The following is a 13,513-nucleotide window of genomic DNA, read 5'->3' as shown; positions in this document are numbered from 1 at the left end:
TCTCAGCTTAGTGCTCATTTTACTGAAGCATGCTCATTGTTTGTGGAGGGACTGGGAATGGTCACGGAGTATAGGCTTTCCTTCCCCCAGAAGCACATTTGGATCCCCAGAGGCTTTTTGGAGACTGTGCCCCATGACAGAATAGGATGTTGAAAGGTGGGCTTCCTGGCAGCAGGCTAACAGGCAGGCAGGCAGGCATCCTGGGTCTCCTGGTGGGACTAGGCACTGTCCTCCCCTGCCCCCACTCTGTCTGCCCTTCTTCTTGGTGCCCAGGGCTCCTGCAGCATCTCAGGACTGGGAGGAGGTGGGGAAAGGGGTCCCAGGGGAGGGAGAGAGCAGGGCTCCAGCAGCAGCCCTTCCTGGCGGAGCTGCTTACTGAGCTGATAATTAGTGGCACCATCTCCCAGGCTGGCAAGGAAGGTGGCCTCATTAGCGAGCACCTTCCCCTGCCCCACCTCCACCTTCCTACCTTTGGGATCCTGCCACGGTACTGCCATTGCCTCCACTGTCATCACCCCAGAGATGCGGCACAGTGGCTCTTGCTGGGAACGAGGCTGCTGGTTCCTGGGGAGCCAGGAGGCAGCTGTGTGTGTGGGGCGGTCAGGGTGTGTGTACATGGCACACACAAAGCACACGTGCACACAGACTGTTAGACGTGCGCACAAGGTACATGCACACACAAACACACACGCAGAACACGGAGACGTGTATGTCAATGTCCAAACAGACTTGCGTGGTGATGCGTCCACCCACACACCCTGTACAAACACCCAGAATCAACAGAGGCTTGTGCACACACAAAGGTGGACTAACTGTGGAGACACACAACGCACTCAGGAAGATGCCCATGCAGGATGTAGACACAGCCACACCCAGAGACCAGTACACTTTGTTCTGTGTGTTCACACAAACATCCAGACTCAGGAATTGTACCCAGATGTGGACACATCATGAACCTGCATACCAGACATGCAGAAACATGCAGAAGCACACGGCGTGCCCCTGGGGGACTGTGTGTACACCTTTATGGGCAGGGACACCTAAACGGACACATGCGTGCACCAGAGTGCGCAAGTGTTATGTTTTTCTTGGAATCTAACAAGGCCTGAGGTGCTGGGGCTGCTTAATTCCCTGGGGGAAGTGGGGAGACAGGAGCTGAGGACACATTGAATTAATTCTTATCATTCCTGACAGAGGGAAAGAGATGGATGGAGGGATGGAAAGAAAGAAAGAAAGAGAGGAAAAGGGGCAGCTGGAGGGGTGACTGTGGAGAGGTGGTGGGAGTAGGTGCAAGAGACCCTCAGGGCCTAGGGACCCCAGCACTCAGCCCCAAGCCCCAAACCAGATGGACCCTTCAAGGTCAAGTGGTTGGGCCGATGCAGAAATCTCCTAGCAGAGCCCTCTTTGTGTAGTTCTGGGGATGGGCAACGCACTCTGTCTTTCACTTCCTTCCGTTGAGTGGAAATCTGGCCCCAGAACTCCCACCCTCAGCCCCACTTCTATTCTGTGAGTCCGTGGGCTGTGGGGGCTCTCCTTTCACAGGGCCAGGGTGGAGGGAGACATGACTGCCCGAGGAGTCCCCTCCTAGACACCAGAACAGCTCCCTCAACCCCTGCCCTGATCTCAGCCCCAGGGCAAAGTCAGGGAGACAGGTGGACAAGAAAAGGCATTCTAAGGGAGAGAAAGGATGTGAGTCAGGAGAAAGCAGAGATGGGGGTTCGGAGTGAGACAGAGAGACACAGGGACTAGAGATGAGAGAGATGGAGAGTTACTAAGAAAGAGACAGAGAAAGATGTGAGAGAGACTGAAACTGAGCCAGTGAGAGCCAGACAGGCCCAGAGACACCGAGAGGAATCTAGAGAGAGAATTGGAGCCAGGATGAGACAGACCTTAAGTAAAAAGATAAAAAGAAAGATCTGGACACCAAGAGAGACAGCCCAACTCTGCCACTTTCCCTGGTCAGGAGGAAACCACCCTATCCGGGGGTGGGAGTGGGAGAAACCCTGGCCTAGAGAGGATGCTGTGTGATCCTGCCCAGGCCACCCAACCTCTCTGAGCCTTGGCTGCTCGTCTGTAAAGTTAGGGGGGATTCCCCTGCCTCTGAATGGGACCTGAAGCTCCAAGGGGAGGCTGGCCTGGCCCATTGCTCCCTCCACTTTCCTCTGGGGCACATGGGCCTGCAGATGGGGGTGGGGGCTCTGCAGGGTCTCAGGGTCCAGATCCCATTTGGAAGCCCCCAGGTTGCCAAATGAGGTGGAAGAGGAAGTCTCAGCAGGGCCAGTGCAACGTGCTGCACCCTTGCAGTGTGGAGTGATGGAACGTTTGCCCTGAACGTTGAAAATGCATAAACATCCATTTCCAGGCAACAAGGCAGATGTAAACACAGAGTGGGTAGGGTGCCACCCTCAGCAGTAATTTACTGGCTCTGCTATTCTTGGTGGCACGAGCGGGACCTTATGGTTGGCCATCAGGAGGCTTTTTGAGATGGCTTTTTGAGATGGCTTTATGACTGCGGGCTGCCACCTGAGTCCCTTCTCCAGGAGAAGTCTCCTTGGGGATTGGGTATCGCTGCCTGTGGTGGGGGTGGAGCAGGGCAGAGTGGTTGTTGCTGGGACTGCTCCATCCCAGGCCTTCAGGGCCTCTACCCCTGTCCCTTCCTCCAGCATCTCCTGGCTGGGGAGGGAGGGAGGAGGACGCCTGTGTTAGGCCTGGTGGGGCCCCAGCCCCGGCGCACTTGGAAGGAGTCAGAGGAGCTCCAGCCCTGCCTGTGAGAGCTTCAGACTTGGAACAGAGAAGCCACCATGGCCCTCAGGAGCTCACAGCAGGCGGACTGAAGCCCAGACAGGAGACTCGCATGGCCATGGGGCCTTGCCAGCTTGTCTGGACGCTTCTCTGTGTGCTGCAAGTAGGGGCCCGGAGGCAGCTCCCTCTCTCTCCTCCCAGAGCTGGAGCATGGACTCGGCACCCCGACTCCTGCGGCCTGCACACCTGAGGGGTGTCGTTTCCTTTGGGCTGGGATGCAAGGCCCATGGCAGAGAAGCCATTACCCTCCATGAGAAGGCACAGAGTGTTCTCCATGCTGAGGTCCCTCTGGGGTCCCTGAGCCTCCTCTTCCCAAGAGGGGTGAGGTTGGGCTTCCCCACCCCGAGCGAGAGCCCACTGGGGCAAGAGGGAGCTGGACAGTTACCTGCTGCCTGGGGGGGTCTGTTTGTGGGGGTTGTAGTCACTGAATTAGCATCACAAACCTGCTGGGCAGAGTGGCCCAGGGCGTTGGCACAGGGCAGGGGTGGGGGTGGGGCCTGGTGGGACTGGGTGGAGGTGGATGGGTCTGTGGAGGGAGGGCTGAGGCTGCGCCTGGGACCACAGAGCTCTTCCTTCTATCCCTTGCCTGCTCTTCATCCCTATCTCCTACCTCTCCGCTACGGCCCTGGCTTTACATCCTGGCTGCTCTAGACACACGCTGTTGGCTTCTGCCTCTGCCATGGACCAACTACATCACGTGGAAGTTCCCAGGGCAAGCTACTTAGGGGAACACTCTGTCCCAAGCCATTTCTCACCAGGCCAGAGGTCACTGAAGGGTCCAAGGCTTGGCCTCTGGAGTCAGATATCCATGCCTGCTCCAGGGTGACCCAGAGGGAGCCATCAGCCTGGGAGCAGGGCGTCTTCTCTAGAACAGGGTTGGAGTCGGGGCAGAGGACCCCGACTACAGGGCAAACTAGTGGCTGAGCTAGGATCAGCAGCCTCGTCCCTCTTGCTCAGAGACCACATTTGCCCCCTTCCCCTCCCCCCAGACCCAGCAACCCCTACTGTATGCCAAGCGCCATGCTAGGCTTATGGAGGAAACAGAGAAGAACAAGACTCAGTCCCTGCTCTTGGGGCTTGGAGTCTCCTGTGGGACACAGCGTGTCCACAAACAGCCACATGCAGGGATACAGGGAGTGTGGGGCGCACAGAGAGGGAGAACTTCGCTGTGACTGAGGGGTGCGGGCTGCTTCATGGAGGGGATGATGTTTGATCTGAGCCACAGGTGGGATTTTAGCATGTGGTTCAGGGGTTGCTGGAAACATCCTGTCTGTGTAGGCACAGATGGTATAACTTGTTGGCTCTGCGTGGTGGGGGCGGGGGGCGGGGTGGGGGTGGTGGCTGACTACTAACCAGCCTAACTCGGCTGGTGAGACAGCCCAGAGCAGCGGGAGTTAATCAGAAGGTAGGCAGGGGCTGCTCCTGGAGGGCCTGTGGGCTGAACTGAGGGTGTGGGGCCCTGCGAGAGCAGAAGGGCCCTGAGGGAGGTGGGCGGTGGGGGTGGCTGAGCTGCTCTATGTGTCTGGAGGTTGGGACAGCCAACCATTAGGTCCTCCTGCTGGGCTCCCAGGGCCTGCATTTAGAACTGGGTGGACACACAGTCCTGTCCAACCCAATACCCCTGGTTGTAGCCTGATGTCAGGGCTAAAATTAGCCTTGTGGCGGTGGGGGCAGCAGGAGAGAAGAAGCACAATCATGAGAATCACCCCCACCTTTCCTCTCAGAGGCAGTGACAAGGGCTGCCGAAAGATGATGGACCAAGGCCTGGACGTGGAGTGGCACTGGAGTTCAGGGCAGCAGCAAGAACCTGGACCACCCTGCTAACTTGGTTCCGGGAGCAGGAGCCTTGAGGGGCAGGAGCAGGGAGGGTCCTGCCTTTCTCTCCTGGCCTCCGCTTTGCCACTGCCAACTGCCTAGGAGAAGGGGTGGCCAGGTTCTGAAGCCCTGGGGCCCACAGGGCACTGACCAGGCCAGCAGACCCGTCCTGACCTGCTTCTCTGCCTGCTGTGTGCCCAGATGCTGGGCTGCTTCCCTCCCACGGTTGCCTTGGGAACTCCAGGTGGCTGAAGTTTACCTGGACCCAGCTCCCTGATGAGATGGGCAGTGGGGCAGGGCACATGGAGGGGACGATCCCCGCCTGGGCTCTGAACTTCTTCCCATCCCTGGGGCCCAGAGCCTCCATCTGGGCTCTGCCCACTTGGCCTGTCACCTGGCCTCCTCCTCATCTCCTCCCCTGCTCTTCCACCACCTAGTCCTGACCATTTGTCCCACCTCCAAAATGTCTCTGGGACTTGTCCACTCTGTGCCTACCTCTGGCCTGGTCCTCTTCCTCAGTCTGCTCTCCACCCACTGAGCTCTTACCTTTCAGCTCTACCATGTCCCTCCTGACCTACAACCCTTCAGTGGCTCCCACTGCCCTCAGGACAAAGCCATACCCCTGACGAGTGCCTGCCAGACCCAGCTTCTCCTTTGACCCTCTCCCACCCTCTTCTTGTGCTCCAGGCACCCTGGGATGTTGGCCTGTGGAATGGTAGGTTGGTGTGGTGAACCATGCTTCCAGAAGCACATTCTGTGGAACAGCAGTAGTGTCTTCCCAGAGCTGATGGGTACGCCTTGAGAATGGGCTCCATGAGGAGCTATTGTAAGAAGCACTGCATATACTCCCCTCCTGGAAATCCACTAGGCACTTTGTGACACGCGAAAGGCTTAGACAGGCCCTGTAGTGAGGAAGTCTGTTTTGCTTTATTTATTTTATTGCTTCTCTGCCATGGGTGTGTTTGCCCATAAATAAGGAATATCTATGAACAGCTCTAGAAGCTAGTTTCCCTGGACCACCATTTGAAAAGTGCTGGATGAGCCCTAAAGTGTGGTGCCCTGTCCTTTGGGATCTAGGGTCCTGAGGCCTGCTCCCCGCTGGTCTGGAGGGGCCTCCCACGGGAGCACATCTTGGCAAGGGTAACGTAAGCATTGGAAAGCCGGCCCGCTGTTAAGGCCACTCCCATCGCCCAGCTGTGGATCAGGCGTGGTTTCTGGATGTGTTTTGTTTAAACCACACAACGTTATTTTACAGTTTGACCTGGTTGCCAACATTTAAAACCTGGGAGATTCCACAACAGATTTTAAATTTTAAAGTTCTCTTTAGAAACTAGAAGACCTGCCCCTCGGTGGAGTTGGAGAACGGCAAGAACCTCTGACATGCAAAGCAGATCAGCTCACTCCTGATGCCCGCCGAACACATTTGAGTTTCTGACCCCTGTCAAGGGGACTGTGGGGCTCTTTTCAACCAGTTCCTCTTTACTGGAGTGACCTATTCCTGATCCAGCCTGCTCCAGGGTATGTCCTTCTGCAAAGGGCTGAGGCAAGTGGGGCTCCCAGAATGTCCTCACATTCATGAAGCACCAGGTACATATGCAAGTCAAGTCAAGAAAGTCCACTAGTCCACTCCACCCTCTGCCCCCAGGTTCCCTTGACATGAGGTGGGCGGTAGGGTCGTAGAGGGGTGGAGGGACGGTCTGACTGAGGCCTCCTCTCAAGTCATCCCCCTGTGGGCTCAGCTGAGGAGAAGACTCGAGCCAGCTGCGCAGGTGACCCTGGTAATGGGAGGGTGCTGGGTGCGAGAATCATTCCCTGCCGGAGCTAAAAGCTGAGGACCGTGTGGGACTGACCATGCCCGTGCGCTGCTGCAAAGAGCCCGCTGAAGGTGGCCTGCTCCCAGCTGGCGCTGGGATCCCGGAAAACCTGGCGGGTGGGTGGTGGCTGTCGGTGCTGCCTACCTGGGCCAGAGCTCTGGCTTGAGGGTCCCAGTCTGAGGGTGGGTGGAGGGAGACCCAGACCTGCACGCCCCGACTCCTATACTGTTAGGATAACTGAGGAATTCCCCCATCAGGCTGAGACTGGACACTCAGACGAGGTTCTGTTCTAGGTGGGCTGGGGGAGGTCGGTAGGGCACTCTTCTGCTCGGCTGGACATTCAGGTTCTCTGGCCCAAAGTCCTGATCGAGAACCCCCAGCAGGATGCCTGGCTCCAGCCATCTCCTGCTTTGCCTGAACATGTCCTGTTCTCGACCTCTCCCCTTCTCAGCCTATTCAAACCCTCCCTACCTTCAGGACCCCTCATGTACATCTTCCCTCCTCCAGGAAGCCCCTCTGATCCTCCTGCTCAAAGTCCCAGACCCTCCTCCAAGCTCATCCCTCTCCCCCTGCTATACAGGGCCGGGGGCTACCCTTCCTCTAGTGCAGCTCAAGATGCTGTGGCACCTGGAGCAAGCCCCTGTCCCTTTCTGGGCCTCTGTGGAATCAAGGTCTAGAGCAGACTCTGAGGCCCAGCTGGCTGGAGCCCATTGTACATCCTATTGTGATGTTCTGTAAACTTCACTACATGGAGTGCTAGAGGGTGGAATCTGAGACTTGCGCCTGGATGCTAGTCCAGGCCCCTCTCAGATGGCTGGTGGTCCAGCCCCTGCTCACATGCCTCCTGGGGAGGGGCCCTGCTTACCTCCTGAGGCAGCTCCACCTGTGGGCAGCCTCTTCTCCTGCCTCCTCTCCAGGGTCCTACCTCTGCCACAGTTCCCTGGAGGAAGCTTCAGCCTGGCCAAGGGGCTCACACAGTCCTGGAAGAGGGCAGGGCTGGACCCAGATGAGACCTGGAGGATAAGTCCTAATAAGCAGGGAGGAGAGGCAGGGAAACTTAGGCTAGAGGAGCTGAGCCCCCAAGGTGGCCAGCCCGATGCTTTTCTTCAGCCTCAGATGGAGCTGAGGCCAGAGGTGTGGAGGAGAGGCCAGGGAGACCATAGGGCTTAGCTATCAAAGAAGGTGTGTCATTATCCCTGTCGGGGGTCGGCTGGCCTCTGCAGTGGTGCCTGGGGTGCCGGCGGGTGGGAAGGCTTCCCTCCTCATGCTTGCTCCTGAGATGTCCCTGGCACAAAACTGCCCACCCTGCCGTGGGCAGGGATAACAGCCAGGCACCAGGATCTCTTACTGCTCCTGAAGTCAGGGGCATTAGAGGTCCACGTGCCCCGGCTGCCCAGCACGTCTGTCTGCAGGACCTGGGGTGAGCCCTTCCCTGCCCTGGGGCCTTACTCATCCGTCTGGGCAAGTTCAGTGTTGGACCAAACTGGGTCCAATTAGTGGTTGACATTCTGGAGACTCAAACCTCACTAACTGAGCAAACTTCAGCAACCTGTTTAAGCTCCCTGAGCCTCAGTCCCTACCTCTGTCAAATGGGATGACAACAGAATGTCTCTCATAGCGATGTTGTGAGGATTAAGTGAATACATATGCATGTATAGTGTGGAGCCCAAAGTATAGTGTTATGTAAGTTTTAATTATTATTACCAGGTCACAGGCTCTTTTGAGAATTTAACAAAACATACAGACCTCTTTTCAGAAAAACCTGCACTTACATGCCCATCTTGATGCACAAGTTCTAGGATTCTGGATGCCCTGGAGCTCACATGTGTGAGAACTCATGACTGAGGTGTTCAGACCCTAATGTGCTTTTTTTTCCTTTTTTGTTGCTGAATTTTTTTGGTCAAATTAATATGTGAAAATACTTTTGAAAGCCTGAAGATAACTGTCCCCAACCTCACTCCCACTTCTGGGTCCCGTCTCCTCCAGAGGCTACAGCCCCATGCAGCCCTGTCTCCTGATACTTCTCTCCCTCTCTGCACTTGACCTCTGGCTCTACCCCAAGTGGCGTTGGGACCCACTGGCAGGCTTGCTCCTGGTTCCTCCCCCTGGTTGAGGTTGACCCCATGACTCACTGCCATATTCTTGATTCCACCTTCTGAGTGGCGCTCGGTCTGCCCAGGTACCTCCCCACCTCTGCCTCCACCCCCCAACCCTTGCGCCAAGTCTGGACACCTTTATTTCTTACCTCAGTGGCCCCCCTGCCTCCATCCCCTTGTCCCCCACTGGTAACCGCAGCAGCTTTCAAGTTGCAAATCCCAGCACACCCTCTCCTCCTTAAAACGCCCCAATGGCTCCCCATTGAATGAAACGGTTTTCACATCAAGGCTGAAGGAGGAAAAGTTATATAAGATTCATGATGCTCAAGGTACAGAAAAAGCAGGATTCCTCCTTGTAAATACGACCTCATCAAACGGGGCCTAGGGTTGGTCAAGGGGCTGGTTGAGGTCACTGAGCAGAGCCAGCAAGCACCCTGGGGCTAGGGGTGTGGTGCGTGGGGAGGAGGAGGCCACTGAGATGAAACCATTTCATGCAAATGTATTGAAATGAGGCTTTGGGGCAGGTTTGACAAGCTGCCAGGAACAAAGGCTCTGTGATCCTCCAATCTCCCACCTCCCCAACCAGCTGACAGTTTCCCAGGAGCCTGAAGGAGGGGCCGTGGGGATGGAATCTCAGGCCCTGGACCTCAGGGAATTAGGAAAAAAGCATACCTCTGAGCTCATGCCCTGCCCTCCCTTACACCAATTGGTAGACGTCCTTGCCTACGAGATGAGATGCAAGCGCCCCTTGGGCAACTACAGTGTCTGGGTTTCCAGCTTATATCTGAGCGACACTCCCTGTTCTTTCACTTTTTGAATGGACCTCAGGTACACAGAGCTGGGTTAATCACAACCGCCGGTTACGACACACTCTCATCATTTGCTCATGCAGGGCCACTTTAATTAATTAAGCAACTTGTTTGTTTACAATGATGTATTTTTGTTTACAATAACATGGTAAATATGTATGAACTCAGAACTCAATCCCAGATCTAGAGCCCTAATGACATTCCACCCGTCTTGTGCTCCCCCCTTATCACAGCTCCCTGCCTCCTGCTCAGAGGTGATCACTATGCTGAATTTTGTGTTTATCATCCCCTTGCCTTTTTAAATATAATTTTATTACTGTGTCAATCAGGATAAACTAGGTTATGCCACAGTAACAAATGACCTCTAATGTCAGTGGCTTAACCCAGCAAAGGTTTATTTCTTATTCATGCTACATGACCAATGCAGATGGACAGAGGTCTCTGCCCACTGCAGACGTGGGACCCCGGCACGGTGCACCCACCATCCTCTGATATTGTTTTCACCACTGAATTCTGTGGTTTGCTTTGGCAGGGGAGGAGAACAAGAACTCTGCACCAGTTCTTAGGTGTTTCTACCCAAAAGTGACACTGAGCACTTTGGTATCATTTCATTGGCCAAAGCTCTTTCCATGGCTGTCCCTAATTTCAAGAGGGCAGCATATACCTAGAAAGAAGAAAGAACCAGAAGTCTCACTGAGCTTGGGTAATGTTACACAACCACTTATCTGTGGCTATGTAAATAATACGTTTTCTATTTCAGTTGTTAGTGAACTTTATGAAAAGGACATCATGTTATACGTGATCTTCTGAGATTTACTTTTTCACTGATATTATGTTGCTAAAATTCATCCATACTATTGTGTGTAGCTGTGGTTCCTTCCATTTCATTGCAGTCCAGTATTCTATGGAATGATTCTTTTTTTTTTTTTTTTTTTGCTATTGTGAACATACTACTGTGAATAGTCTCTTCTTGAAACATCACTTGTATTTCATCATCCAAACTGCAGATTTTGAGCTACCCTCGGCTCATGGAGAGTTTGGTACAGCTGCTGCCTCAGCCTTCAGGGCCCCAGATGCAGGCCGTCTGGCCCCTCAGCAGTGGAGGGACCCTGCCAAGCCTCCTCACCTTCCCGCCGTCCTCCCCAGCTGGCAGACTAATGAGCAGGCACACAACAGCTCCCCTGTGTGCAGCAAGTTCTGCTTCTCCAGCACTTCCATCAGGAGACAGGCCGCTTCACAGTGGAGGACAGCGTGTCCCACGTCAGGTCCTGCCTTCTTTTCTCCAATACATACTAAGCTTCGGCTACAAACCACATCCTGTGCTGGGTGCTGGAGAAACAAAGAGTGACTCATTAAATTACAAAGCAGACATTTATTTACTTCTTTTTCTATTCCAAACTCCGCTGGGCTGGCCCACAAACAGAGGCACCTGCCCTCTAGAAGCTTGCAGTCTAGACGAGGAAACAGAAACTTAGACACAGCGCTGTATTTGCTCAAGTGTGAGACGTGCAGGTGTGCGAGTCTCAACGGCATTTTACAAGGATTTAAAAAAACTAAGTATTTTTAGTCATGCATTTCTATATCTCTATGTCTCTATGTCTATCTATCGAATATGACTTTATTTATGTAAATTTACCATCCTCTGTTCTGGAATAGAACAGGAAACCAGATCTTGATTGGTGCATTATCATTTGATAGATCACAAAGTTTCTAAGCTAATACCCTGTTTTAAATTCTTCTAGTTGGGGCCACTTACACATTCCACAGAGAGACGGGGTAACTACAGCTTTTAGCTGCTCTTTTGATTTTCTCTGAGTCCTTATCTTCTTTTTTTTTCTCAGTTGCTGGTGGATCGAAACATCACTTCATTGTCTTGGGAAGTTAATACTAAGCTTGACCTGAATGTTGCAGCAGCACCTCCACCGCTTATATTCAAATTGAAAATGCTGGGGAGGTGACCAAGTCCCCCCTCTGGTTAGCCATGTGGATGTTGTTGTTGTTGCTTTAATGAAGAATACCTACAGGAAGCGAGGCTGGAGTCTTTGCTGTAACGTCTTGGGCTACCTCGTCTAGCCCTACTTCAAGAGGTGTCCTCATCTTATGCACCCACAAATTCAGCACATGTCAGCATGGGTACCTTGATGCAGGCATCCGAGGAGACGTGGATGCCCATAGGAGGGTGGATCTCACTCTGTGTAGGGAGCATGGTGGGGGAGAATTCACAAAGAGGGTATTGCATCAGCAGAGTCTTGAAGAACCAGCTGGCGATAGACAGGAAGAGATTGGGGAGCTGGAGTTTCAGGCCAAAGGAACAGCATGTGCAAAGGTACAGAGACGTGACAGGACATAGTGCCCACAGGAGGCAGAGAGCAATTTGCGGCAGCTAGGCCAGAGGGTCATTCAGGGGATGGGAGATGTGCTTGTGCTAGCATTTCCCATGCTCAGCAAGACTTCTGGTTCTCCCCTCCTTCTGGGTACATGCCCTCTCAAAATTAGGGAGAGGTGGCAGGGGCCTTGCATGGCAGCATGTGATGGATTTTTTTTATTGGTGTAATATATGTATAACACAAAGTTTGCCATTTCAACCAATTTTAAATGTACAATTCAGTGGCATTAAGTACGTTCATAGTGTTGTGTAACCATCATCACTATTCATTTCAAGAACTTTTTCATCTTCCCAAATAGAAACTCTGTACCCACTAAGCAATAACTCCTCTTCCTCCCTACTCCCCCTCCCCCAGCCCCTGGCAACCACCATTCTACTGTCTGTCTCTGTGAATTTGCTTATTCTAGGTATCGCATATAAGTGGAATCGCACAATAGTTGTCCTTTTGTGCCTGGCTTATTTTACTTAGCATGACGATTTCAAGTTTCACCCATGTTGTAGCACATTTCAGAATTTCATTTCTGTTTATGGCTGAATATTATTATTACATGATAGGATTTTGACTATCTCCCGGAAACGTTGGCATGCTGGGGAGAGCTTCACGTAGAATGACAGCAGCCACCTGCTATTTACGACGCTCTCCAATCCTTGTGCAGGAGGATGGGGAGAAGGATGGGAGCCTGCTGGAGACTGCAGCAGTGTTTAGGCGTGGAATTATGATGCTTCCAGCCTGGTGTAGCTTCACACCCCTAGAAAGTGTTTCTTCTTCTCTGAAACCCTAAGGATCCTTTCTGTCTTCTGAGTATCAACAGCTGAACTGCACTATCTCTGCTATCCGTTAACCTTTTGGTGGGTAATGACTGTGCGCCAAGCACTCCGGAACCCTCAGCCCTGGCCCTCAGTTTCTCCTATCTCCGTCCCCCTATGGGACAGCCCAGGGCATGGCTGAGGCCTCAGTGGACACGGGAGTTGGGGCTCTAGGAGAGCCCCAGACATCTATGGCAGGTGTGGCCCTGGAGGAGTCAGTTTCTCCCACCACCTGCCTCCCCTCTCACCAAGCCCTTGGGTTGGGTCAGGCTGCATCCCACCAGCCAGCACCTCTACTCCCTAGCTCCCCTGGCAGATTTCATTTCTGGAGCTGGGGTTGAAGGAGACAGAAGAAGCCCCAGGGGTGTCCATAACAGGGTTATAATCCAGCGGGATGAGACTGAGCTCTCTGGAGTCTCATAGCATTTTTCCAGGCCCGGCCACTTTATTACCATATTGCTGAGTGATGGGGCTCGGGGGAGCTGTGGTTCCAGCGGCTGCTTCTGCTGCTGCGCCCCACTTGCGATTGATCAAGCTACAATTGAGCTGAGCAAATTTGTGCCACTTCCTGTCCCCTGTGCTCTGTTCTCCCCAGTCCCTTTCTCTCTCTTCTGCTACTCAGACTTCCCCCTGGGCAGTGGAGATTTGGTCCCCATGGCCACATGGGCCTTGGTGTGATTTGCAGGCAGCTCATGCTGACCATGGGGGCTGCAGACTGGGGCTGCCTCATCCTCATTGTGTGACCTTGAGCCTCAGTTTCCTTCTCAGAACAATAAGGTGTTGGACCAGTTGTGTTCTGAGGTTCTTTTCAGCTCTAACTACTCCGTGACTTACTATTTTTTAAGATTTCAAAGCAAATTTCATAGCGTTTTCTTCCAAGATCATGACAGTGTGAAGGAATTAGATGGGTCAGAAGCGACCATAGTGTGATGATCGTGTCTTCCCTTCACTTCACAGGAACCCCAGGCAATGAGGGCATCCTTC

Source organism: Equus caballus, chromosome 1, assembly GCF_041296265.1.
Source record: "Equus caballus isolate H_3958 breed thoroughbred chromosome 1, TB-T2T, whole genome shotgun sequence".
NCBI classification, from domain to species: Eukaryota; Metazoa; Chordata; class Mammalia; order Perissodactyla; family Equidae; genus Equus; species Equus caballus.
This window is presented reverse-complemented; position numbering follows the sequence as displayed.